This window comes from Heterodontus francisci, chromosome 1 (assembly GCF_036365525.1).
Source record: "Heterodontus francisci isolate sHetFra1 chromosome 1, sHetFra1.hap1, whole genome shotgun sequence".
Lineage (NCBI taxonomy): Eukaryota > Metazoa > Chordata > Chondrichthyes > Heterodontiformes > Heterodontidae > Heterodontus > Heterodontus francisci.
In genome coordinates this window covers 126,359,233-126,378,560 of record NC_090371.1, presented here as the reverse complement: position 1 = coordinate 126,378,560, position 19,328 = coordinate 126,359,233, and the positions used below count along the sequence as shown (strand labels likewise).

Sequence of the window (19,328 nt, the reverse complement as noted above, 5' to 3'; positions counted from 1 at the left end):
TTGCCAACATTTGCGGCAGTGCAATCTGTAGGCTCCATTATTGGGATAGCAGAATCAGGCATGCACATTTTTGTGGTTCTGTAATTCTGGCATCAGGTGAAAAGAACCACTATCATCATCGTGGTTGTGTTGGGCATCACCCAGAAGCTTAGCTGGAACAACTATATCAACACTGTGACCACAAGAAGAGAGCAAAAGCTGGGCTCTCAAGATACATGACTCATCATCTGACCTCTCAAAGCCTCTCCATCTTCTACAAGGCTTGTTGGGAGTGTAATGAAACGCTTATTTTATTTTTTATTTATTTTATTTTAGAGATACAGCACTGAAACAGGCCCTTCGGCCCACCGAGTCTGTGCTGACCAACAACCACCCATTTATATTAACCCGACAGTAATCCCCTTATGGTTAACAAAAGTAGTTCAGCACTATCCAGGCTACACAGTCCACTTGGCTGGTGCCCCACCACTAGACTCAATATCCACCCACTCCACACTGTGGCCACAGTATGCACCACCTACAGATTGCACTGCAGCAAATCTGCAGGCTTATATCATTATCATCGGGCAGTCCCATAAGCTCTAACACAAAGAAGAAGGGCAACAAATCATGAGAATTCCATCAGCTCTAAATTCCCCTCCAAGCCTCACACCATCCTGATTTGTATATAAATGTTTATTTCCTTCATCACCAGTTTAAAATCCTGCAACTCCCTACCTAATACCAATGTATAAAAAGCTTTTCCGGTCAGGGCAAATTGTGAATGAGGAGGGCAATGAAATAGATGGAGGCCAAGAAAAGAGGGCATAAGAGCACAATCCAGATTTCAGCAATAAAAGCCACATCACATTGACAGGCGAGATTTCAACATTTTGTGTGTACTTTATTTTGAAAAACATTTCAGAACTGCATTCAAGTGAACCATACCAGAACAACGATGCATATGTTGACACACACATTGTTATTATGACAACTTCAGACAATTGTTCACCATCTTATGTGGCAAAACATATTTTAATTTCAAGTTCTTATAGCCTTTTATACTTTCACCAATTTAGCTAACTTAGCACATCACAAGATGTGGTGATCTTCACCAGTGCATAAATTAGAAACCCCTTCATTTATTTTCTTCAGCAACAAAAATATAGACTCACATTTCAGGAACACGATCTAATGAATAGAAGAGTTCCACATCCAACTTTCATTTCTGAAAGCGTTTCCAACGATAATATTCACTTCCTGCAGCTCACAGAAAAGCTTGAATACAAAACGGAAATGTAATGTCTCCGCCCTTGTAACAGACCACAGCAGTGTAATCATTACTGAATTACACCTGTGAATCCATAGCTTCTACTGAACAAATACTACTTACTGATTAATCCTTGAACCAAATTTGACCCTATATTCTAATATTTAATTAACCTCTTGTATTTGCTAATTTGTAATAGTCTAATGCTGGTTATAGATCTTGTGGTCATATACAAGTGCCTGATTGATGTCTGTGGATGTGTTTTACAATCTGTTAAATTACAATTAATGCTATTTGACTTTCAAAGTTCCTCTGGACTGAAGACTGAAATTTCACCAAAAAGTAACTAATACTGTTTTAATAACTAATAATGCTACTTCAAGTATGACCCCAAAACAAACCTTTACGTTTGATCAGGTCTTAGAATTTACCAGAACTTTCATTTACATAGGGCGGAGGACAGAGACATTCCCTTTTGTTCTTCTTCCCCTTCCCGCCCCCCTCCCTCCCTTTCACTTGCTCAAAGCCTTTTACCTTTCTAACCTTTGCCAGTTCTGATGAAAGGTCACAGACCTGAAACATTCACTGTTTATCTCTCCACAGATGCTGCTAGACCTGTGTATTTCCAACATTTTCTCTTTTTATTTCAGATTTCCAGCATCCGCAGTATTTAGCTTTTATTATATTGCATTTATATAGCTCATTTAACATAAAGAATGTCCCAAGGAGTTTCACAGATGCGTGGGGTGAGTTCATGGAGGGAATTGAAGAGGAGGTTGATGCGTTGAAAACCATTGTTTGGATAGATAGAGAACACGAGTGATGAATGAGACATGACTTTCTGTAGCACACGTTTGGGGTCGACAACTAAGCCAGCTGCATGCCAAGTGCATTTGAGTTTATGCATTTCCAGTGAGACAGTCTCACTCACACTCTCGGCCTTTAGCTTCCTATGCATCTCTCCATTTGTCCCATCGTTGGTCTGTAATCTTCTTTTCTGGACCTCCTTCTTAAATCACCTTTCCAATTCCAAGAACTCCTTTAAAAATCTCCACTTCAGATCAGCATTCAATTACCTAACGTCTCTTTTACGGCTTAACATTGGTTCCTCTTATTTATTCTTTTGTAAAATGTCTTGGGATGCCTTGTATGTTAAAGATGCTATATAAATGCAAATTGCTATTGTTGATGAAACACAAAAATATTCAAGTTCAAAACACTCCATCACTGCCTTCTAAGGCTGGAGTGTCTCTTCAAATCAGAGATGCTTGACATGAGTCAAAATGTTTGTGAAGGACTTTTTGGCTAAGCTTGAAATAAAGTTTCACACTTTTGGAAATTCAGTGTTAGAAAACAACACAAACTATGGGTATCAATCACTGGGAAGTGTCCATGATATTCAACTTAAAACCTAACAAACTTTAACAATAACTGATAGCAGAGACTGAGATGAACTTATTGGAACCAAATCAAATTATTGGTTCAACCTAATAATTCAAAGTTATTTTTTGTACTAAGATCATCTGAATTAGCCAATAACCTGGACTGAGCAAAGAAAACACTTCTATCCTGAGGGAAAATTCAGTGCTTTACAAATCTGAAGAAAATGATTTGGATTAAGCAACTGTGAAATAAGAGAAGACTGTAAGCCATATATAGCTTCAAGACATACAAGCATCAGTCAAACCACAATGTCATTAACAATTTATGACAAAAATGTGGTAAATATAAAAAGTCTGAAAATTATTTTATACTTTGGAACACAGGAATGTCCAGGACTAGAAAGGATCAGTGAACCCAATTAGCCAAACTCAATAATTAAAGCAAAATACTGCAGATGCTGGAAATCTGAAATAAAAACAAAGTTCTGGAAATATTCAGCAGGTCAGGCAGCATCTGTGGAGAGAGAAGGAGAGTTAACGTTTCAGGTCTGTGACCTTTCATCAGAACCTCATTAAACATTAATCCCACAATACTTTAGATTAGATTAGAGATACAGCACTGAAACAGGCCCTTCGGCCCACCGAGTCTGTGCCGACCATCAACCACCCATCTATACTAATCCTACACCAATCCCATATTCCTACCAAACATCCCCACCTGTCCCTATATTTCCCTACCACCTACCTATACTAGTGACAATTTATAATGGCCAATTTACCTATCAACCTGCAAGTCTTTTGGCTTGTGGGAGGAAACCGGAGCACCCGGAGAAAACCCACGCAGACACAGGGAGAACTTGCAAACTCCACACAGGCAGTACCCAGAATCGAACCCGGGTCCCTGGAGCTGTGAGGCTGCAGTGCTAACCACTGCGCCACTGTGCTGCCCCTCATATGGATTTATAAATTTTTGCTCCAGTGAGCCAACTATCTCTTTAATTTGCTGTAACATATGCCCAAAATGCTTCGCTTGTCAATCAATTGCACATATTCATCAACCTCTGTGTATAGTAGTTAAATGAAATTGTTTTTGCATCCTTCATCTTCCAAGTTTAAGGCAAAGCCCTCTTTTAGAATTTGCGACTGCATTAAATATCCTGACATTTATCATCCCCCTCCTTCCATGACAACATGCACTAGACAGTACAGTTTGATGGCTCCACTTCAGACAGTTTCAGAGTGAAAAATGGAGTGAAACAGGGTTATGTCCTAGCCCCCACTCTGTCTGGCATCATCTTCTCCATGCTCCTGACCTCCGCCTTCCCTGCAGATATGGAAGGAGTCTACTTGCACATTAAGTCAGACAACAAGCTCTACAATGTAACAAGGCTGAAAGCAAATACAATAACACATCATGTCCTCATCAGAGAACTCCTTTACACTGATGATGCTGCACTAGTCGCTCACACGGAAACTCAGCTACAAAGACTCGTGGACTGTCTCTCCCGTGCAAGTAATTTGTTCTCCTTGACTGTGTCAAGAAAGCCATGATCATGGGACACATTATTGCATCTCCGCCCCTGATCACACTAAATAACACCCCACTGGAAGTGATTAGCAAATTCTGCTACCTTGGATCCTCAGTGAAAGACAATCTGTCCCTTGATCCAGAGCTCGCTACACGCATAGGGAAAGCAGCTACCACTTTAGCTGACTCACGAACCATGCAAGGAATAACACCAAGCTGACCCTTAGGACCAAGCTGATGGTTTATAAGGCCTGTGTTCTCAGCACTTTGCTGTATGGTTGTGAAACATGGGTGACTTACAGCTACCAGGAAAAGGAGGTCAATCATTTCCATCTTTGCTGTCTGCGGCGCATAACGGGTATATCCTGGCAGGACAAATTCACAAATGTGGCAGTCTTCTCAAAGGCAGAGCTCCCAAGCGTGTTGGCACTAATCAAACAGAGGCGGCTTCAGTGGATCAGACACATCCGCAGGATGGAAGACGGTTGCATACCCAAGGACCTTCCTTGAGGTAACTGGGGCCAGACGACCAGTGGGGTGTCCAAAGCTCCACTTCCAAGATGCTTGCAAGCGTGACATGAAGGCCCTAAATCGCGACTATCACACTTGGGAGTCACTAGCCGGCGAAAGAGAGAAATGGCGACACATCCTGTGGACTGGGTGCACTACCACGATAACCAGTAGCTTGGCAACAGGCGCCAATGTGAATAACAGCTCACAGTATCACTTGGCAGCTTCATGTGCAGTACTTGTGGCAGAACCTGCCCCTCAAGGATTGGCCTTCACAGCCATCGGCAAAGGTGCACCAACAGAAGACACCCCACCTAAATGGATTGTTTACTACGTGCCCATCATCTTTCATAGATGGAAGGATGCCAACTTCATCTATAGGCTGTATTTGCTGACAACACAACCACGAGGTGGCACAGTACTGGAACGTGCGCAAATGCAGCCTGATCGCCTGCGACGTCTCAGGCAGCTGCCAGTAATAAAGGTGGTGCTGCTCAATTTGACACAAAACAAGCAGATTGAACCCAAACTCTCTTACCCCTCAATGGCTGCGATCACTGCCTCCATGCCCCCCCCAACAGTACCCCACTCCCTCTCGCAATCACCGCTTCCTCCTGCGCCCGTCAGCTCGCTGCTCCATGCCACCGCTCCCAACTGCTCGCCTCCCTCCCCCATTACCCGACGTCTTTCCATGCAGCGAGGCGGGGAGCGAGCAGGGGGAGTAGAGAACGGGCAGACGGGTGCGGGAGGGAGCGGCAAAGAGAAGCGAAGATTATGGGAGGGAGTGGGAACCTGAATGCTGAGACTGAGGTGGCGATTGCGAAAGGGAGCGGGATACTGTTGGGGGTAGGATGGAGGCAGTGTTTGCAGCCATTGAGCCATGCTCGGACGTCATTACGTGGTGACATCAATGCATGTATTCGTGAATTCATCTGGCAAGCTGGCAAATGTTCGGATGCGCTGATGATGTCGGCAATCGCTCTGCGCATGCGCTGCATTGTCAGGAGACATAATATCAAAACTGTGAAAACACCAATAAACATTTCCAGTTGCGCTGTCCAATCACAGGAAAAAGAAAACTGCACACATAACCATAACTCGGGAGTGAGCCTTTGGCTCGGTGATAGTACTCCTGCCTGAGTCAGGCTAAGGATTCAAGCCCCACTCCAGACAATCACAGTAAATGGAGACTAGAATATGGTCTCTAAATACTGCACTGACATCCAGATATACTCATATCCACTGGCTCAGCAATAGCATTCTCACCTGAGTCAGAAGGGTCCCAACTCTAGACAGCTCCATTAAGTAGAGACTGGAGCGTTGACTCTGAATTGAAATGAAAAATTTTCTGCCCAGAGGGGTAAATGCGTCCCGTGGGTACAGATGTTGTTGATCACCACCACCTAAACCCACAACCAAGCCATCATAAAGCGTTGCTGGATCTCTTTAATCTTGGTTGTACCCCATCTAGGAAACAGTGAGTAAGGCAATGGGAAAGCAGCTCAGCTACTCTTCCCCCCTAAATGGCTCAAGAATCTCATATTTGAGGCTCGAGTTGGGACCTGCTCTAGGGCAGAACACAATGGATGATACCATAGCTGAGAATCAAGTATAGACGCCAGCTATTTAATGGAGTGTTACTTGAACCCATAAAATTAGCAAGTTTCATTAAATTCAGGAAAAGTGAGAAAAAATGGAAGAGAGCGAAAATTTGAAAAAAAAGTATTTTTAAATGAATGGCCAATACTGGTGATGTGAGTCTAGTACTGGTTTGGAAGGGCTACTGAGCCCAATTGAAAGTGACAGAATTGAATTAAAAAGCACAATTAATATCTGGTTATTTTTGGGCTTATCACCACCTCCACCATTATTTTGGCTCTTGCCCAAACTTGTGTTAGAGCTTTTAAGCTAACCTCTCCCAATTCAGCACAAGCAAAGCAAAGAACACAAAAAGGACCTTGAAGCTTATCCTTCCAGTGACCTCCTATTATCACATCGGACTGCATTTTGAATAACCCGAATAATTTTCTATTATGCTTAGTGGATTATTCCAAAAATTCATCATTCCTTATGTTAAGTGTTTCCCGATAGCTGTTGCAACTTTACTTTTCAGTATTTTTCCACATCATCTAATCCTACTTGATGTACTTTGAAATAACAATCTTAGTTTATCATTTAACATTTTATTTACATGATGAAGTCACCACCTTTTCACCAGAATGTAAAGGTAAGTTTTCTTCACAGCTCAACTTCTTTAAACTCAAGATCGGTCTTGCTCTTTTATTGTACCTTCCTAATGCTAGTACAGTCTATTGTTAATTTTAACTCACTTATGTAATATGTTTCAAAATGTCAGATCAGTCAGACTAAAAAAAAAGGGCCACGTGGAAAAACTGTGGTTCAAAGACACTGGACATGACTGGGCACTGAACCATTGGTTCTAAAAAAATTCTACAAATGCTTCCTGTAGGAGTGCTACTTGCACAATAATTACATAAAATGTTCAATCTCCTCCATTTCACAGTAAAAAGTATTTCCTTGTATTTTGCATGTACGTGCATTTCATAGTCTTTGGTTTGACAAAAGATCAATACCAGGGCATGATGGGCTTGCAAAACAGTAACATACATAAACAGGAGCAAATATTGTGTACCTCCCTCTAATATGCATTACAGTGAAACGGCTGTAGCGCTACACATTTGAAAAGCAAAAAGATTTTAATTATGTATTTAGAGTTTATCCATGAACATTTGGAGAATTTTTTCTGATGAATACATTCAATTACCATATAGTATGTTTTTGTTTTTACACACCAGTACAGCAGAAGCATTATGCATGACAATAACTGTACAAATACAGAATGGCATATTTTTATCAACTGGTAGTTTCTTCGACTGTTCAATTCCAGGCCAAGAACCTTGCCAAATATTATTGCCCAACAGTCCTCAGGCATTTCTACTGCTTCCTGTTATTCATCAGGAAACTAACATCACAACAACGCCTCCTCCTCTCTAAGATATATTATTTGTACTATACTCATTTTAGATGATTAAGCAGCTTCTGCAATACACATCGTTCCTGTTGTCCACTGAAGCAAAGAATGGAATTATTACATGCGCATGCTCCATGTACAAACACTGAAAAAACATGTGTACCACTAATAATTCCAGTATTTTGCTATTATAATTCCAATGCATTTGTGTTTAAACTATATTTAGACTTATGCAGCATTTTCACATCAAAATATTTCAAAACATTGCATTAATGAATTACTTTTGAAACACAGTGACTGCTGTTAGTACATAAAAGTGGCAGCCATTCTCTGCCAGCATGTCCTATAATGAGACGAGTAACCAGATAATATGTTTTTGTTGGTAAGGCTTGATTGATGGTAAGGGTGCAGGAGATATATTTGTCTGACAATAGGGCAACTTCCTGCTCTTTTTTTTTCAATAATGCCACAACATGTGAACCACTGGAACAGGGTGACAGGGATTCGGCTTAACATCCCATCTGAGGAACGGCCCCTTGAACAATGGAAAACACTCAGTACTGCAATGGCGTGTCAGTCAAGAGTATGTGCTCAGTACCTGATATAAGCCCCAAACTAAACTTAAAACACAAAGGCAAGAGTGCTACCTGCCAATGTGACAACATTTCAAGATTTGACTGTAACTAAAACAAAAGTTGCTAAGACTTCTTCCCATTGGTTCTAAATTGTCCAGTATCAGTCAAGTATTTACTAAAAAAAAATTCACATTAGCTCAGATCTGTGCTCTCATTACAATGTATTTCCATATAGCTTTGTCAAGACAGCTTTATTGAAGTATTAAGAGCAAGTTTCATCAATATCGCTTTAAAAAGAATTAAATCACTCCAGCATTATTTTATTTCTCTGCCGACTTAGGTATTATTTGATTTTTTTTTAACCAGTGAGTTCTGATGACTTAATTGTTAGTCAGTTAACAGTTAGTAAATCAAATAGTAAAGGCAGTCAATCAGAAACGCTTCAACGATTGTGTCTTTAAGTTAATCCTGTTCCATTGTGCAGTTGGGTTTAACAGCTCTTCAATATTAGTTGTCCCAGAGAGGCTGGGTGGCATCCTTCCATCTATGAAAGATGATGGACATGCAGCAAACAATCCATTTAGGTGGGGTGTCTGCTCTTGATGCACCTTTGCCAATGGCTGTGAAGGCCAATCCTTGAGAGGCAGGTTCTGTCACAAGTGCCACATGTGAAGCTGCCAAGTGATGCGGTGAGTTGTTTTTCACATTGGCGCCTGTTGCCAAGCTGCTATAGCCACTGGTCATCATGGTAGTGCACGCCAGTCCACAGGATGTGTTGCCATTTCCCTCTTTCACCAGCTAGTGACTCCCAAGTGCGATAGTTGAGATTTAGAGCCTTCATGTCACGCTTGCAAGCATCTTGGAAGTGAAGCTTTTGGCGCCCCACTTGTGATCTGGCCCCAGTTACCTCACCCTACAGAAGATCCTTGGGTATGCAACCGTCTTCCATTTGGCGGACGTGTCTCATCCACCGAAGACGCCTCTATTTGATTAGTGCCAACACACTTGGGAGTTCTGCCTTTGAGGGGACTGCCACATTTGTGAATTTGTCCTGCCAGGATATACCCATAATGCGCCACAGACAGCAAAGATGGAAATTGTTGAGCTTCTTTTCCTGGTAGCTGTAAGTCACTCATGTTTCACAGCCATACAGCAAAGTGCTGAGAACACAGGCCTTATAAACCATCAGCTTGGTCCTAAGGGTCAGCTTGGTGTTATCCCATGTGTGTTTCGCGAATTAGCCAAAGTGGCAGCTGCTTTCCCTATGCGTGTATCAAGTTCTGGATCAAGGGACAGATCGTCTGTCACTGTGGACCCAAGGTAACAGAATTTGCTAACCACTTCCAGTGGGGTGTTATTTAGTGTGACCAAAGGCGGAGATGCAATACCTTGTCCCATGACCATGGTTTTCTTGACACTTATAGTCAAGGAGAACAAGTTACAGGCAAATAAGTAATCAGCATTTATTACTTAAACAAAAATATTCCGCAGGCCGTAATGGTACAGCTGGTAAGTTTACCGTCCAGTGTGTAACCAAGTCTTATAAAACAGGGGTGTTCGAGGTTGTACACTCTATGCTGAGTTGAATCCTCCCATCATATTAATCTATTTATTGAAGACTATGGGCTATATGAATCAGGTTAAGAGGTGCATGGTGTTTTCAATTTTTGCATCACCTATTTTGTTGTTCAACAGTGTAAAGGATACTTAAAAATTCAAACCATTCTGCAGCAACCTAACAGCAAGTTTGCCAAGTTACACGTGTATGTTTTTCTATTTTTAGTTCAGGTTGATTAATATTTCTTAAAATATTTGTTTAAATGCTGTAGGCAAGGATGCAACAGCTTGTATTTATAGGATGTCTCTTATCTAAAACAAGGAATGAGGAGGACACAAGAAAAATGTTTTTTTTTAAAGAGGAAAAGGGAACGAGCTGACAAGACAAAGTGATTTTAGGCGGAAGTTTCAAGGAGCAGGAGCAGAAGCAGAGTGACATAAAATTCAACCTCCAATTGTGTGGTAAAGGATAAACAGCAATCTAGAGTCAAGGAATTGGAGGGTCAGCTCACCATTAAGTAGAACACTGAAATTTGTGCACTACTTGGTCTATTTTGAGTAGATGGCCAGGGAAGTTCCTGGAACAGGAGCCAGAAGCAGAGAGATGCTGATGCAGACCAAAAAGAATGGCTTCAGTTTTACATGTTAAGCTGAAGAAAATTGTTAGTTCATCCAGAACAAATGTCTAGTAGTACAAGAGCAACCTCTTTATTGATTAAATTACCAGAGAAGTAAAGGTGCACACACATATCAAAGCTAACTTCACATATGTAAGTAGAAATCATCAAAAACCTGAGACAAACCACAGTTCACTGTGCAGGTATGCATTCAAAAATATGTTGCAGCTGCTATGGAAATAATAGGCATGAAACCAGAAGTGCACAGTACCATAAAAATGGGAGAAAAATTGAGTGTTTGATAGAGATATGAGACACAGTCACACACTCACAAAATGGCACTGGTGACTGATTAAAGGTGAACTCAATGGGCAAATCAAAACCACACTGGAAGAACTCAAGAGGGAGTGCCAGGAGGGAATTGCAGGAAGATGGGCGGCAATAATACAGTCAAAGATCCTGGAGACAAAGGAAAAGTTAAGAATATGGGCAAGTAGTTTAAGAGAGCAGAGGGCTAAAAGTCAGCTTTTTTTTGAAGAAAAAAGCAGGGGTGAAATTATGGCAATTTTGAAAGGAGTTGGATCAGGTAAACAGAAGTTGGCAATGTCTTCAAAAATAGAGCAAGAAGTGAGAGTTGGGTGCTCTGTGAGGTTGGATCATGATGTCGGTAGGCTATTTGCTAAATGTTGCAGGGACTTCTTGTGCTTGTGGAGTTGCACCCTAACTAAGGAGAGCAGGATGGTGAGAGAAATAAAAAGTGGAATTATGTTTGCAGTCCATTGTTGCACCAGGCCTCTTCTCTTGCTACAAGTGATGACACCTTTGTAAATTGTTGGGGCATTTCAGCCGAGCCCAAATACTTCATCACCAAACACACACCCTCCCTTCCCTACCCCTCCCAACGTGGGGGTTACTGGATATTGATCAGGAGAGGGATCACAAGTCAATATATTTCATTCCCTTCCCGAGGCATTATTAATGTTAAAATTACCGGTGGAATACTTTCAGCTTTTAAGAGCAGCAAAAACTATTCTTCAGCAATATATATATTAATTTAAGCCCAATTGTACTGCCCCAGCTGAAAGCAACTAATTCAGTAAATACCATCATGAATCTGGCACTATCCTGGTCTGCTGTTGAGTTCATTAATCAGATGTGCCGTTAGAATATTTTCTTATATATATTGCTGAAAAATAAGTCCTGCTGCTATAGAAGCATCTCACCAATAACTTCGAATCAAAAATGCTTAAACCCAAATTAAAGCATATGCACAAGCCTTAGTCGGCCTAAAATTAAAACATATATTCTTGAAATAATATATGTGCTCATTACTGTAAATAACCAGCTGCATACTTATTTCTTGAATGTTTACTTGCTGAAATGTCTTGCGTTTTCATAATAACTGGCAACTAATTCTCAAGATTTAATTTTATATTTTCTCAACATTTAGTTTCATATTTGCATGTTAATGGGAAGACGAGTGTAATCACAAAAAACAAAATAGATCTTACCCCCACCCACCGCCCCCCAAACCTGCCAAAGAAAATTAAAGTTGCCCACTGCTACCCTCTCCAACATACTTCTTCAGACTATGGGTTACAGACTCCTTTTATGGTTACCATCGATACCACTCTGTGATCAATGGTTATTGCAGTACTGTTACTGGCAACACACTTCCAAAGACCGCACCGCACCCCACCCACCCACCCCCCCCCCCCCCCCCACCACACCGACACCCCAGCCATTTGCCAAAGCCACCAAGATAAATGTCAACCAACAGGCAATCCAATTTAAACAGTTGAACTCCAATGCCAGTCGTGTTTCGAATACAAATTCCAGTTCCAACCATATCGATTGACAAAGCCATCAAGACTTTCACATCCTCCAATTTTCAAGTTCTATTTAAAGCAGCTGCATTTCTTCATTAAATTCTGAACTTGCTCCTTAAAATGTTAGCCAAAATTTATACTAGTCCCATGAAAATCTCATTTCCACCAAGTGGTAATTTGGATATTACACAACAAGTTGAAAAAATATCTGGAATCGTCAGAGCTGCTTCTGTTACGACACCATAATTTTGCCACAAATGTAGTGGAAAACCTGTTCAGATGCATAAACAGGCTTTCATCCACATTTCCGGTGAAGTTATGGCAGCAGAATGGGAGTAACTCGAAGGAAATTGCCAGCCTATGAGTTAGACAGCCAGTGACACAGCATAAGATTCAATGTCCTGAACAGGATATTTTTATAGAACTAGTATAAAATTGGACTAATATTTGCAGATTAACATTAAATGTATAACTTTAAGAAAGGAAACTGGCCTCAAATATCTGAACACTTCAGAGTTTGTTATAGTGTGTTCTAATGTACAATATCAGTTATCAACCTTAACACATTGTGCTTCGCAGCAAAAACTGAACTTAGGAAACAAAAGATCAGTAGTCTTCATTTGACAGCACAGCAAGATATTGTACACTTTCTGACAGTAACATTCTAAAACCATATACAAGTGCATTTCTGTGGTAAACATTTCTGCGATAATGAGTAGTTGTAATAAAGTACCATAAGTGAAAAGATCATCTCATAATCTCTCATGTGCTGCATCCTTAGATCCAATTTCACACTGAAATTAACATTAATCTACATTATTGGATGCTGCGTTGTGCTACTAGTGCGCACTCTTCTGCTTTGCTCTCCATTATTTTTCTTGACTTTGATTCAGAGAGAGAGAGAGAAAACACAGCGGGAGCAGAGCTTTAAAAAGCGCGTCAAGAACTCGGAGACCAGAAAGAGAGAGAAAGAAAACGCAGCAGGAGCAGAGCCAGGGGAAAAAAAAAATCGAAAACTATCAGAGTGACCCAACATTCAACAGTGAAAGCAGGGAAGCAGAGAGTCGCTGGGATCAGTATTCAGGTAAGCTTTTAATTTAATTCACATCAAATATAGAGTAAGACTTGATCGATTTATTAGTATATAAACTAAAAACTAAAGCGGATTGAAAAACTAAAGACCAGTTGGAAATTTAAAAAACAAATTAAAATCTAATTAAATAGAGATGCAGGGCCGAGCGATGTGTTGTACCTGCATGATGTGGGCGCTGGTGGACCCCAGTGTGGTTCCTAGTGTCCACATCTGTAGCAAATGTTGGCTGCTCGAGAAACTCCGGCTCAGAGTTGATGAGCTGGAGTCTGAGCTTCGGACACTGCGACACATAAGGGAGGGGGAGAGTTACCTGGACGCTGTGTTTCAAAAGACAGTCACACCCCTTAGATTAACCACCTTGAATTCGGCCAGTCGTCAGGGACAGGAGGGTGTGACTATGAGTGAGGCAATGTAGAGGGATCCAGGAAGTAGTATTGCAGGAGCCTCAGTCCTTGTCCAACAGGTTCGAGATTCTTGCACCCTGTGTGGACGAGAGCAGGGACTGTAGGGAGGATGAGCAAACTGACCATAGCACCATGGTACAGGGAGGCATTCAAGTGGGGGGAGAAAAGTGAAATGTAGTCGTAATCGGGGATAGTATAGTTAGAGACATAGACACTATTCTCTGTGGCCAGGATTGAGGGTCCTGAATGCACTGTTGCCTACCTGGTGCCAGGGTTCAGGATATCTCATCTGGGCTGCAGAGGAACTTGGAATGGGAGGGGAAAGATCCAGTTGTCATGGTACACATAGGTACCAACGATATAGGTAGAACGAGGATAGAGGTTCTGCTGAGGGAATATGAGCAGCTAGGGGTTAAATTAAAAAGCAGAATCAAAAATGTAATGATCTCCGGATTACTACCTGAGCCACAAGCTAACTGGCACAGGGTCAATAAGATTAAAGAGGTAAATGCGTGGCTCAAAGATTGGCGTGGGAGAAATGGGTTCGAATTCATGGGGCGTTGGCAAATGTACTGGGGAAGGAGGGAGCTGTTCCGATGGGACGGGCTCCACCTGAATCTTGCTGGGACCAGAGTCCTGGTGAATCACAGAATTAGGGCTGTAGATAGGGCTTTAAACTAAATAGTGGCGGGGGGGGGGGGGGGGGGGCCGGAGGTTCAGTTCCATGGAAAACTAGGAAGTCAAAGTTAAAGGAGAAAATAGGAGTGCAGGTTAGTGATGAGGCTGATTGTTACCAGAAAAGGAAGGGGTAGAACGTGTGAACGTCATATTGCAGCAAGGAATCGTACAAGAGTAGGGAAATTTGACAGTAGAACAAACTTAAAGGCTTTGTATCTGAATGCATGAAGCATTCGGAATAAAATAAATGAGTTAACAGCGCAAATAGAGACGAATGGGTATGATTTACTGGCAATTACTGAGATGTGGTTGCAGGGAAACCAGATTTGGGAATTGAATATCCAAGGATAGTCAGTTTTTCACAAGGATAGGCAGGAAGGAAAAGGAAGTGGTGTACCTTGGCTAGTAAAGGAAGAGATCAGTGCTGTAGTGAGAAACGATATAGGCACTGGATATCAAGACGTAGAATCAGTCTGGGTAAAAATAAGAAATAGCAAGGGAAAGAAGACCCTGGTGGGAGTAATCTATAGGTCCCCAAATGGTAGTTCCGCAGTGGGGCACAGTACCCAGGAAATACTGGCGGCTTGTAAGAAAGGTATGGCAATAATCATGGGTGATTTTAATATGCATATAGACTGGATTAATCAAATTGGCAAAGGTAACCTCAAGGGAGAGTTCATTGAATGTATCAGAGATTGTCTTTTGGAGGAATATGTTGTGGAACTAACCAGGGAGCAGGCTATTCTAGACTTGATATTGTGTATGAGGTGGGATTAATTAGTGACCTTATAGTTAAGGATCCTCTAGGGAAGAGTGATCATAGCATGCTAGAATTTCAAATTCAGTTTGAGGGCGAGAAACTGGAGTCCCACACTAGCATTCTGGAGTTAAACAAAGCTAATTACATAGGCATGAGGACAGATTTGGCCCGAGTAGACTGGGTAGGAAGACTAAAAGGTAGGACAGTTGATGAGCAGTGGCAGATGTTTATGGAGATATTCAATTCCTCCTAACTAAAATATATTCCAGAGAAGGGGAAAAAACATCCATGGCTAAGCAAGGAAGTTAAGGATAACAAAGACAAAAACTAAGGCATACCATATTGCAAATGCCAGTGGCAGGCTGGAAGATTGGGAAACATTTAAGGATCAACAAATGGTTACTAAAAAAGTAATAAAAAGAGCAGCGGTAAATTATGAAAGAAAACTAGCGCAAAATATAAAAACGGATAGCAAAAGCTTCTATAAGTATATAAAAGGGAAGAGAGTAGCTAAAGTGAATGTTGGTCCCTTGGAGGATGAGACTGGGGAGTTAATAGTGGGGAACAAAGAAATGGTGGAGACATTAAATCAGTATTTTGCCTCAGTTTTCACCGTGGAGGACACTACTACCATCCCAATAGTAACAGGTACTGCAGAGGTTATAGAAAGGGAGGAACTTAGAACAATCATCAGCACTCGAGAAAAAGTATTGAGCAAACTATTGGGATTGAAGGCAGACAACTCCCCAGGGCATGATGGCCTACATCCTAGGGTCTTAAAGGAAGTGGCAGCGGAGATAGTGGATCCATTGGTTATAATATTCCAAAATTCCCTGGATGCGGGAAAGGTTCCAGTGGATTGGAAACACGCTAATATAACGCCCTTACTCAAAAAGGGAGGCAGGCACAAGTAGGAAACTATAGACCAGTTAGGTTAACATCTGTCATGGGGAAATTGTTAGAATCCACTATTAAGGAAGTAATAACAGGACATTTAAAAGTCAAAACACAATCCATCAGAGTCAGCATGGCTATATGAAGGGTAAATCGTGTTTGACTAATTTGCATGAGTTCTTCAAAGCTGTAACAAGCAAAGTGGGTAATGGGGATCCTGTAGGTGTAGTATATCTGGACTTCCAGGCGGCATTTGATAAGGTGTCACACAAAAGGTTAATACACAAGGTAAGATCACACGCGGTTAGGGGCAATTTATTAGCCTGGATAGAGGATTGGCTAACCAACAGAAAACAGAGAGTCGGGATAAATGGGTCTTTTTCTGGTTGGCAAGATGTAACTAGCAGGGTGCCACAGGATTCAACTATTTGAAATCTATATTAATGACTTGGATGCAGGGAGAGAAGGAACTATAGCCAAATTTGCAGATGATACTAAAATACGTGGGATAGTAAGATGCAATAAAGAAATAAGAAATTTGCAAATGGTTATGGACGTTAGGTGAATGGGCCAAAACTTGGCAGATGGAGTTTAACGTGGACAAGTGTGAGGTTATCCATTTTGGTCAGAAGAATACAAAGGCAAATTATTATCTAAATGGAGAGAAACTTCAGAGTGCTTTGGTGCAGAAGGATCTGGGTGTCAAAGAACAAAGAACAGTACAGCACAGGAACAGGCCATTCGGCCCTCCAAGCCTGCGCCGATCTTGATGCCTGCCTAAACTAACACCTTCTGCACTTCTGGGGCCCATATCCCTCTATTCCCTTCCTATTCATATATTTGTCAAGATGTCTCTTAAACGTCGCTATCATATCTGCTTCCACCACCTCCCCTGGCAGCAAGTTCCAGGCACTCACCACCCTCTGTGTAAAAAACTTGCCTCGCACATCCCCTCTAAACTTTGCCCCTCGCACCTTAAACCTATGTCCCCTAGTAACTGAGTCCTCCACGCTGGGAAAAAGCTTCTGACTATCCACTCTGTCCATGCCGCTCAGAACTTTGTAAACCTCTATCATGTTGCCCCTCCACCTCCGTCATTCCAGTGAAAACAATTCGAGTTTATCCAACCTCTCCTCATAGCTAATGCCCTCCAGACCAGGCAACATCCTGGTAATCCTCCTCTGTACCCTCTCCAAAGCCTCCACGTCCTTCTGGTAGTGTGGCGACCAGAATTGCACGCAATATTCTAAGTGTGGCCGAACTAAAGTTCTGTACAGATGCAGCATGACTTGCCTATTTTTATACTCTATGCCCCGACCGATGAAGGCAAGCATGCCGTATGCCTTCTTGACTACCTTATCCACCTGCGTTGCCACTTTCAGTGACCTGTGGACCTATACGCCCAGATCTCTTTGCCTGTCAATACGCCTAAGGGTTCTGCCTTTTACTGTATACCTCCCACCTGCATTAGACCTTCCAAAATGCATTACCTCACATTTGTCCGGATTAAACTCCATCTGTCATTTCTCCGCCCAAGTCTCCAATCGATCTATATCCTGCTGTATCCTCTGACAATCCTCATCATTATCCGCAACTCCACCAACCTTTGTGTCGTCCGCAAACTTACTAATCAGACCAGCTACATTTTCCTCCAAATCATTTATATATACTACAAACAGCAAAAAGTCCCAGCACTGATCCCTGCGGAAGTCACATCCCTCCATTCAGAAAAACACCCATCGACTGTTATCCTCTGTCTTCTGTGACTGAGCCAGTGTCCTTGTGCATGAATCACAGAAAACAGGTAATAAGGAAGGCAAATGGAATTTTGGCATTTATTGCTAAAGGAATATAATATAAAAGTACGCAAGTGTTGCTGCAACGGTACAAAGCATTAATGAGACCGCACCTGGAGTATTGCGTACAGTTTTGGTCCCCTTACTTGAGGAGGGATGTAGTTGCTTTGGAGGCAGTTCAGAGGAGGTTCACTAAATTGATGCCAGAGATGAAGGGTTTGTGTTATGAAGAGAGTTTGAGCAGTTTAGGCCTTTACTCTCTACAGTTTAGAAGAATGAGAGGAGATTTAATTGAGGCATATAAGATGATTAAGGGGATTGACAAAGTCGGCGTAGAGAGGATGTTTTCTCTGGTGGGGCAATCTAGAACGAGAGATCATAGTTTTAGGATAGGAGGTAGCAAAACAGATTTAAAACAGAGAGGAGGAGAAATTACTTCTCTCAAAGGGTCGTGAGTCTGTGGAATTCACTACCCCAAAATGCAGTGGATGCCGGGACATTGAGTAAATTTAAGGAGGAGATAGACAGATTTTTAATTAGTAATGTGTTGAAGGGTTATGGAGAACGGGCAGGAAAGTGGAGTTGAGGCCGAGATGAGATCAGCCATGATCGTATTAAATGGCGGAGCAGGCTCGAGGGGCTGAATTGCCTACTTCTGCTCCTAGTTCTTATGTTCTTATACCCACTACCAGATTGGTTTCCCTTCCAGTTCAAAGTTCCCCATTCCAATTTCTGAAATATAATTTACAATGGCAAACTGCCAAACAAAGCTCTACATCTTTTGTCTCAGTATAACATAGTTTAAGTAGGAAATTTGTTTGCAAATTTTCTGAGCATACACTAACTTCAGTAATATTTGAGATGAAGGACTATCATATTTTAGTTTTCTATAAGTCACTTGCATTGTCAAGTTATACCATTTATGTTTATGGTAAAGAACTTCAAATACCTGATTTTCTACATTCATGAAGTATATTAAAAGAGAATGTGCATAAGCATTATACATGCCCAAAATAATCCTCTATTTTAAAAGGATTCAATTTAAATATTTATTTAAAATTATTCTAACTTTCATTTCTTTTTTTAAAAAAAATGAAATTAAAATGATTGTGGCAGAGCATCATGAACCACAATAGTCCTGGAATATTTTCTATGATTTTGATTTGTTCCGGTATTGTTGAAGGTTGATTCTTCAGGCTGTTTCAATAAATCTTGCATCCTCAATAAACCAGACCAATAATCGGTTGGATGGAAGGGAGTGTGCGTGTCCCCACTTTATTGCTGCATTCCTTTAGGTGTAGATGAATTCTTACATCTATACCCTGGAAGCTGACTTTGGTCAATAAGCAGAACAAAGTCGATAGCAGACCACACACATTATCATCATAAAGGTAACATACAGGAATCCCATTCCAAGCCAGCAATTTGGATATCAACCTAGCTGGTCAAGTTATAAAGTGAACT

At 41.4% G+C, this 19,328-nt stretch overlaps 1 protein-coding gene across 12 annotated transcripts in view; it reads right to left on the bottom strand.

Moving 5' to 3' along the window:
• Nucleotides 1-19,328, bottom strand: part of fryl (furry homolog, like) — a 655,772-nt gene that overhangs the window by 477,394 nt on the left and 159,050 nt on the right. The window contains exon 1 of one of the 12 annotated variants that reach the window (XM_068035647.1): nt 1,155-1,229. The exons of the other annotated variants lie outside the window; for them this stretch is intronic. The gene's annotated coding sequence lies outside the window, so the exon portion shown is untranslated. Of the gene's footprint in view, nt 1-1,154; nt 1,230-19,328 lie in introns of those variants that run through there. 12 annotated transcript variants of the gene reach the window in all.